Raw genomic sequence first — 9418 nt, forward strand, 5'->3', positions numbered from 1 at the left:
TGCGTGTGCGTGTGTGTGTGTGTGTGTGTGTGTGTGTGTGTGTGTGTGTGTGTGTGTGGTCAGGTGCATTTTACTGGTTGCTATGGCGCCGTGGAGTTGTGCTCACCTGAAATAATCTTTTCAGAAATCAAACACTCACACATCACATCCTGAAAATCAACATGCACGAAAAAAATGACTGTACATCTAGCCTTGATGAATTTCAATAACTAAAGAAAGGATCGTCATTAAATGTTTCATGAAAATGTACACGCAAGTTTCCATTAAATCCTGATTCTGTCATCTATTCGTTTCTTACCAATAGTGAAGCTATATCCGTCGATGCTGAAAGTGGCACTTCTGCCTTTGGTGAAGCTCTTTTTCCTGGAGTCCGTTTCTGACATCTTTTTCTTTCTTTCCTGTTGTATTTTGCGAGCTCTAGTTGAGTAAATCCCAAAGTTGTGCACGAGTCTTTTGTCTCTGGTTTGTCAGATCTCTCTATCCTGCCCTGCTCTCACGCTATACTCTCAGAGGGGAGACACTATTTTCTCTTTTTCTATCATTCTCGTCCTCTGTCGCTCTCACTGTCTCATTATTTTCTCCCCGGCTGAATGTGAGTACACAGAGCACTTAGTGTACCAGTGCATAACATCACACACTCTGCCTCTCTCATCGCACGAAAACTCAATGCACATTTGAAGAAAAAAAAGCCGCGTGTGATGATGTGTGTGTGTGATTTTATCATTGAAATGCAATCAAACCTATTTCGAACTGCTGCAGATTTGTTGAACACATTCCCAGAAATGTGTCTAGCTGGGCCAAGGCCGTGAGGTTTATGTGTATTTTGGTAAAGCACGAATCATTCATTTCTATTCAAATACTGTTGTTTTTAAAAAAAGATCTATTGCGACGAATAGACAGGTGGAGGCTGAGATGTTATTCGGCTGTTGTGCTGAAATAATAGCTGGAGTTTTAGAGCTTTGGTCTTTTTGTCTCTCTCTAAATACAGTGGGCTGGACGACCTCAAACCCCTGAGGATTCAGTGACGGTTTAATGTGGGACTGTCTCACGTCTGAGGGAATGATTAGAGAACGGAAGACAATCAGAAAGATCCTTCACCAGCTCCAAAACAAAAAGAAAATAAATACATGATTGATCAATTAATTAAACAATCATACAGTACAAAACTCTTCATTGGTTAGCTGCAAGTTATCTTACCATATACTGTCAGGTAAAAATTATATTATATATAAAAAAATACAAATAATATAAAATCTGAAATTAAATAATATTATTAAAAACATATCTAATTAATTAAAAGGCAATATATTAATCTTTAAAATTATAGTGTGTGTGTGTGTGTGTGTGTATATATAATTCAATTTTAAAATAACTTATTTTAAGATATTTTAAAATGTAATTATTCCTATAAAAAACAGAACAAAGCTTACTGCATAAATACAATGACGTTTACAGTGAAATAATAGAATAGAATAGAATTTGCAGTTAATATTAAACCCTATAAGCATTAAGCACTATTCCACCACCCACAGAAACCAGTGGAGAGTGAATTCAGGTCCACTTCTACCATTGCATACATTAGAGAGTCTCGCATTTGAGGAACTGTTCTTCTCCGGACAAAATTGGATATTAATAGCTTTAATGAATGCATATGAAGATGGTTATTGATTCAGTGTGCTGTTTAGCAGCTGAGATTCTTATAGTGGCAAGCAAATCTCGTCTGGTCTCTCCTCAACGTGTTTTAATAAGCTTCCAGTCATTAGAGAAGTCGTTGCTTGTTTGTGTGTTTGTGCGTGAGGTCAGCTCATGTATATGATGTCTCTATTGTGAGTGCTGGTCACTAGGCAACCAGCCAAGGCTTTTTCCCACAGCATTGAAGAGAACCTAAGGTTAATGTAATGCAATGTACTGGACAAAAGCTGGAGCTCATGTTCACTGTCACACTGAGAAGATGTACAAGCTACACTAACTGTTTATTTCTAGTGCCTTTATGTGTTGTGTGTGAAAAATATTTATGTTACCTGTTTCTGTGCATTTCAGGTTTTAACTGTAAAAGTAAACATTTATTCTAAACTATTTTATACAAAAAAATAGAAACAAATAACAACATTTATAATATGCTGTATGAAAGATGCATTGTAAAAACTATTTTCCGAAGTTGTAAATAAAACAAAGATTACTGCAGTGTGTTTTACAATAAAATACTATTTTAGTCTTTCTTTTTATGTTTTTTTTTAATTTCATGTTTAATTCACTGTGTTACTTGCCATTTATTTGTAATTACTTGTGAAATGTGCTAGCAATTTTAAGTGAAATTGTTTCTACACTATTTTTTTTTCAGTGAATAAAAATATTTATTAGTGAAGATAAATGTTTATTTCTGAAATCTGCTTTAGAAAAAGGGATAGAAAAAAGTGCTCATAATAATGGAGGAGAGAGTTAGTCCATAAAAAACTCTAGAATTCAGATTTAATGCTTTAATGGTCTGAAATAGAGTTTACTGCACATTTTAAAGTAATATTAATAATAATTGTTGCAATTGTTTCAAGAAATGGGCTTAACTTGTTGCTTTTTAAGAGAATTTTGTTTTGCTTTGTTAGTGCTAGATGTTGGTAAAAGTCATCTGAATCTGAAAATAAATAACTAAATATCCAATATCAGCCGATACATCATGCATTTCTATTATCCAGGAGACTAATGTCCAATAACTCTGCAGCGGTAACTCTTTAGCTCATGGTTCATTACATCATGGTCGTGATTGAAACCTTTTTAATTCATTTCTTTAACATATTTTTTGGCTAAAAATAAATGAAAAAAAAAATATGCAATACACTTTTAAAATAAAAGGTTCTTCTATGTTTTTTTTAGGTTAGATGCACAGTTTTGCTTCAGGATTTTGCTCATTTCTACCATATGACATGAATTTCAGTCATAAAACTAGATACTGCTACTGTCTTTGATGTCAACACAACTCATTTCTTAGTTTTCTAGCATGGTCATATTGTTAGAAGCACTTCATTTCATTTAACATTGCATTTTTGGTTCTAACTGGAACAATTATGCTAAAGAGCGTCTTGCCATCATTACATTAAAAGTGCAATTGGGTTACTTGTGCATTTCCCTTTTCTAACCACAAGAGGGCGACAACACTCTTAATTATGGATGATGGAGACTCGTGAGCGTCCACACATATTGACACACCAGCGCCCTGCTTATGATACATAATCGGTATATGTACATTAGTGCGTACATTAGTTCATTAATGTGAACAGAGCGATCATCATCAGAGACATCATCTGTTCAGGGGCCTGTTGCCATGGCGACGCACCGCGCGTGCTCTCAGATGCTGTTGAGGTCAGTGATGTCACCAACAGAGCGGAAATGCGCTGAAATCACATGACTGTTAATTAAAATGATCAAGTGATCTTAAAAAAATAATAATACATTTAATAGCCTATAGCTGGCTATAGGTAGATCAATAAGGGCTGCTTATATTACACTCACACATTCGTAACTGTCAATAACAAAATTACTGTTTAAACCATAATTAATTGTTAATTAATAATGGTTAATTATGAATTAACCATTATTAATTAATAACTCTAACTCTAGCACTTTCTATTCTATTTTAATTCTACTTTATCTATATCTGCTCCATATTGTGAGTCAGAGAACATGACAATCTTATTTTAGTATCACTAATATACTTTTATAGTTTTTATTAATATTTTTATATTACTTTTATGTTTATATTTAGCTTTTTCGGTTAATTAAATGCATCATCCGGGTATTTAAAGTGCACTTTTTCCTTTTGGAATTTTCAGTGTGTGAACACACCATTATTTATACTACAAAACGGAACAGAATAGTGCGTAAGTACGCAAACTGGGACGCACTGTATGTTATGGTAAGATGTTTCTCCATTACTTTAGCTTAAAAAAAAATAATTTCAAAATAAATCAAAATAATTTAACCAATTTCAACTTTATTTTTACACAAGATTCAACTCAATTTTAAGTCAGCTGAATATAAGTTTAAAGTCCGCATGAAATCAAAATTTACTTTATTTACTTTACTAGAGCACATTGCTAGTCTTGATGTTAACAATTAATCCATGCAAGTTAATCCGCTGAAAAAAATTTTTGTCTTGGTAATCTTTAATAAAAATCGGAACATTTACTTCCGCTCTGGAATGACATTCCTTTTCTGATGACGTCAGTTTGACGGCTTGGGCAGAATATCCTTAAACACACCCCTCCAACCGTTAGGTTGCTATGAGTGAGAGACAGAGAGGAGGAGCGCAAAAATAAAACCATGCCCTCTATTCAATATTCCGTTTCAGCTGGAAATACGTCACTACACTGAAATAAAGTCAGTGAAGTGAACTTCCGGTTCACGCGGACTTTAATATAAGTTAAGTGGGCAGTCGTGTCCTAACGGCCTAAAGGTTAGTGAGTCAGACTTGTAACCCGAAGGTCATGGGTTTGAGTCTCAGTACCATCAGGAATTGTAGGTGGGGGGAGTGAATGACCAGGGCTCTCTTCCAAATTCAGTAATCGCAACTGAGGTGAGACCCTTGAGCAAGCAGCAAAAAATGGCTGCCCACTGCTCCGGGTGTGTGTGTGTGTTCACTACTGTGTGTGTGCACTTGGATGGGTGAAATGTAGAGCAGAAATTCCAAGTATGGGACACCATACTTGGCCACACATCACGTCACTTTCAAGTTGAAATTTGAGTCGAAATGACTTGTAGGCCTACAGCCAATTTGATTATACTTTTAAAAAGTATGTAAGTTGAAGAAGGTAGAATTTTTTACAATGTAGCTGAAAAAAGTTTAAGTTTGTATATCTTTTTTTCAGTTAATGTTTATCTTATTTCAAGTAACATTTTTGTTTATTGTTCTAGGTTTAGATTTTTTATAATAGCCCTGGAACACAAATCAGCCAGCAAGGGTCCTGATCATAGACTGTATAAAAACATGGACGTAGTGTCCGTGACGTCACCCGTAGGTTCCTGAAGAGCGTTTTTGAAGCTCAAAGTGGGCAGAGCCGGCCGTCACCATCTTGGCAGCGCGTCACTCCCGGATAATCGAAAATGGGCAAAAAGGCGGGAGCTGGTTGCTGAAACCACGCCCAACTAGCTCGACGGTGGTGACAGCAGCGGCAATCCACCTGTCACTCAAGTGACCACGCCCTTAATTATGCAGAACTTTAAGGCTTAATATAATTTAAATGGATGACTTATAAAAAAATTCACCGCCCTCACAGTTGTCATGAAGGGCAAAATTAGCTATATAGACCAAAATCATTTTTTGAACCAGGCTGTAAACATGTTTTTTTCTGCTGTAAAGTTGGGCATTTTAACATGGGGAGTCTATGGGATTGACTCCCTTTTGCAGTCAGCCTCTAGCGGCCAGTTGACGAATTACAGTTTAAGTCACTTCCTTGTTGGCTTCCCAAGAGAGAGTGGGAGGTTGCCGCTTGGTCCTGATTCACTAACCCAACTAAACTTTGCAGGAAAGCAGCTCAACAAAGAATGAGGAACTCTGCACTAAAATATTCATACATGTAACTGATGTCTAAATTTCCTACAACATTAATCAAAACATCACTGGTATTTATCAACAACACAACAACATTGTGATTTTAACATGGGACAGCCCTAGAAATGACAAATCTATTTACAGTACGCTAACTACAGAAATAGCGAGCTGAATGAGACACATCCTATATCTGTAGGGCCCTATAAATTTGCTACACACATAGTGAAGTACGCGTGACGCTTGCTGTGTTTTCAGCCTCTGCCGCCTCAATATATGAGTATGAACATAATCTCCAGAACTGCTCTGAGAGTCACTTTATGAGCATTTTACCATTTCATTTGAGAAAAACTATCATCATATCATAAAAAACAGAAACTTAAAGGTCTTCACAGCAACATAAAATAAAAGTTAGGTTTAACTTGAAACTGTGACAGAAATATAAGACTTAATGTAATAATAGTACTACTACTACTCATAATAAAATTATTATTAAAACATAATTTTTTAAGGAATAATCACACAATTTTTCTTCCATGTTTTAATTTTATCCGTAAACCTCTTGTGCAGCACTTTGCTTGAAAAAAATGGAAGGGTTTAATTTTCATTTGATTAAAAGATAAACTATCTTTTAAACTAGATCAACTATCTACCCATTATCATGAACAATGAGAAAAACATGAAAATTCAATAAAAAGGGTAAATCCTATTTAGTTACTTAAACGTTTACAGAATTATGGATTTAAATTATTGTATTTATGATTGTTTTGTATTTATATAGTCATTTTAATATAATGCCACTGCCAGGTTTTGTTAATTATTATAATTAAAAAACGTTTGAAAACGCAAGTCACAATCTGTGTGGTTCTACTCCGTCTGTTCACACACATCACTCATTATTTAAATAACAAAGCCATAATTATTCATAGCATGTGTCTGTCTCATCCTCAGACATGCAGGGACGACATAGTTTGCTTGAGTTAAAACATGTGACAGGCTACATAACTCCTAAAAATAAGGGGGGTTTGCTGCGATACCATAGAACAGGGCTACCCAAACTCGGTCCTGGAGGGCCGGTATCCTGCAGAGTTTAGCTCCAACTTGCCTCAACACACCTGCCTTTAAGTTTCTAGTATGCCTAGTAAGAGCTTGATTAGCTGGTTCAGGTGTGTTTAATTGGGGTTGGAGCTAAACTCTTCAGGACACCGGCCCTCCAGGACCGAGTTTGGACACCCCTGCCATAGAAGAACCATTTTTGGTTCCCCAAAGATGCTCTTAGTGAACAGTTCTTAAAAGAACCAACTGAAGAACATTCTGATAACCTAAAAAAGGCTCCAAGGATGCTAAAGGTTCTTCATGGAACCATAGATAACAATGAAGAACCTTTTTTTTTTTTTCTTTTTACATTTTGAACTCAGAACTCCTCACAACACTCCCTACACCTCTAACTGAACTCTTACAATATAACACAGAGGTACTGGTGTTTTGTTTTGATCCAAACGTAACATTCAGTCACTGTGTTGGTTGTGTCTCTCTACTTGTGACTCTCTAGAGATGACATGCTGTAGAGGGGAAAAAAACCTGAACAACTCAGCTCCGGGGCCAACAGGGACCTCAGTTGGAGACTTTACTGTCGCTGCTTCATGGTAACCATGAAACATAGAGCTACAGGTGATATTTTAGTCACCCTTGAGGGTCGCTTCTTCCTTTAAAGGGGTCATGAACTGCCTCTTTTCATTATTTTGTGCTGTTCTCTGACGTCCACTTATAATGTTATCAAAATCTTTACATCAAAACAACATCATAATTTAGAAGTAATAGGCATATTTTCTCTCCTGTTTTGACCCCCTTCATCAGAACGCCCTGTTTGAAAAGGCGTGGTGGATTGTAGACACGGAAGTAAATGCCCACTGCTATGATTGGCTAACAGTTGCGTTGTGTATGTTTGACAGCCTACATCCTTCATAGATGGACGCTGCTGTGATTTAGGTTAAAAACACATAAATACTCAGTACATATCAAACTATCTGTAATAACAGACAAAGCAATAGTGATCAAGTAATAAAAACGGTTACTCACACTTGTGTGGTGAGACATTATTGTCGGCACAGCAACGTCTTTTAGTTTCAATCTTTCTGAAAATTCTGCGTTGAATTGTGCCTTGTTTGTAAACGAATCCGCGGTAAAATGAAGTGAACAAAGGACCAAGTTCATACTGACGCGGTCTAGAACTTCATTAAAAATAAACTTCATCCACTCTTTCCTAATGTTGGGATCAGAAGGAAGGCAATGCAAAGACAGTGTCTTGTTGTCTTTATGTAACATATCCATTTTTATACATTGTTATGATGAGGTCTTCACCTGCATATACACTACCATTTAAAAGTTTGGGGGCAGTAAAATTACTTTTTGGAAGAAGTGAATTTTTTCAGCAAGATGCATTAAAATGATCAATGACAGTCAAGACATTTATAATGTGACAAAAGATTTCAAATAAATGTGGTTCTTTTGAACTTTATATTAAATCGAAGATTGCTGAAAAAAAATCCACAAAAATATGAAACAGCACAACTGTTTTCAACATTAATAATAATGTTTCTTGAGCAGCAAATCGGCATATTAGAATGATTTCTGAAGGATCATGTGACACTAAAGACTGGAGTAATGATGCTGAAAATTCAGCTTTGCATCACAGGAATAAATTACATTTTAAAATATATTCACATACAAAAATTGTAATAATATTTCACAATATTACTGTTTTTACTGTATTTTTGATCAAATAAATGCAGCATTGGTGAGCATAAGAGACTTCTTTCGAAAACATTTAAAAAATCTTACAGACTCCAAGTTTTTGAAAGGTAGTGTATCTAATAAATGGACTAAATACAAGTTTATCTGGCATTTTCAATAGTAGACAGAAATCATAAAACTAAAGCTTGCATGGTTATGTACATTTTAGATTTATGCAAAAATCCATCTCTGAAAAACACTTGTGCTATATAAAGCATCATGAGGGCTGTTATTCTAACATCAAAGAGTTCAAACATAAAAACACGGATCTGGACCCTTCAAAGGAATCGCAGCGGCGCATCATTGATCATCCCATTATGAAGTGTTTTTCTCATCTGTTCCGCAGAAGTGCCTGAACTCTCTAATGTGCAGATAAATGGCCGCTATCACCCCCCGTTTTTGACCCAAAATGAGCAAACACCTGTTTCCCACCCGTCTCACGAAGGCATGTGCTGAAATTCCACAATTACCTAATAGAGGCAGATTAATATAGTGAACCCCAAAAGAGTATCTGGACACTTCAGCTCACTTAAAATATATGAAATTTGTAAAAAAAAAAATCTAATGAAATAGCCAATCATAACTTAATTATTATTTTCAAAAAAAGAAAAGAAAATTACATCTGGACACTTCAGCTCACTTAAAATATATGAAATTTGTTAAAAAAAAATCAAATGAAATAGCCAATCATAACTTAATTATTATTTTCAAAAAAAGAAAAGAAAATTACAAACATGAATCAGGAATTTTTGAGTCATGAATGTCCACACATTTTCATAGGATTACCCATGTCTTAGCAAAACATGCTTTTTCATAAAAGGTCAAAAACGTAATGACCTTGACACACAAATGTCCAAAATTGTGTCAGAGTATGTATTGCAGACGACGAAGAACTCGCTTCTTGACCATTAATAAAGTACATTCTGAAAGTATTATTAATCATATTTTTTAAAAATTCACTGCTTATTTAATACTGAAATTATTTCTTAAATATTTTAATAATAATATTAAATTTATATGTGTGTGTGTGTGTGTGTGTGTGCATGTTTATGTGGTTTATGAGGACACAAATTTGTATAATAACAT

The 9418-nt window shown here is 35.2% G+C and overlaps 1 long non-coding RNA gene across 1 annotated transcript in view; it reads right to left on the reverse strand.

The window, feature by feature from the left end:
* Positions 1–9418, reverse strand: part of LOC107663537 (uncharacterized) — a 30068-nt gene that overhangs the window by 20268 nt on the left and 382 nt on the right. The window lies entirely within an intron of this gene.

The sequence above is a fragment of the Sinocyclocheilus anshuiensis genome, unplaced genomic scaffold, assembly GCF_001515605.1.
Source record: "Sinocyclocheilus anshuiensis isolate Anshui unplaced genomic scaffold, SAMN03320099.WGS_v1.1 scaffold2181, whole genome shotgun sequence".
Classification (NCBI taxonomy): domain Eukaryota; kingdom Metazoa; phylum Chordata; class Actinopteri; order Cypriniformes; family Cyprinidae; genus Sinocyclocheilus; species Sinocyclocheilus anshuiensis.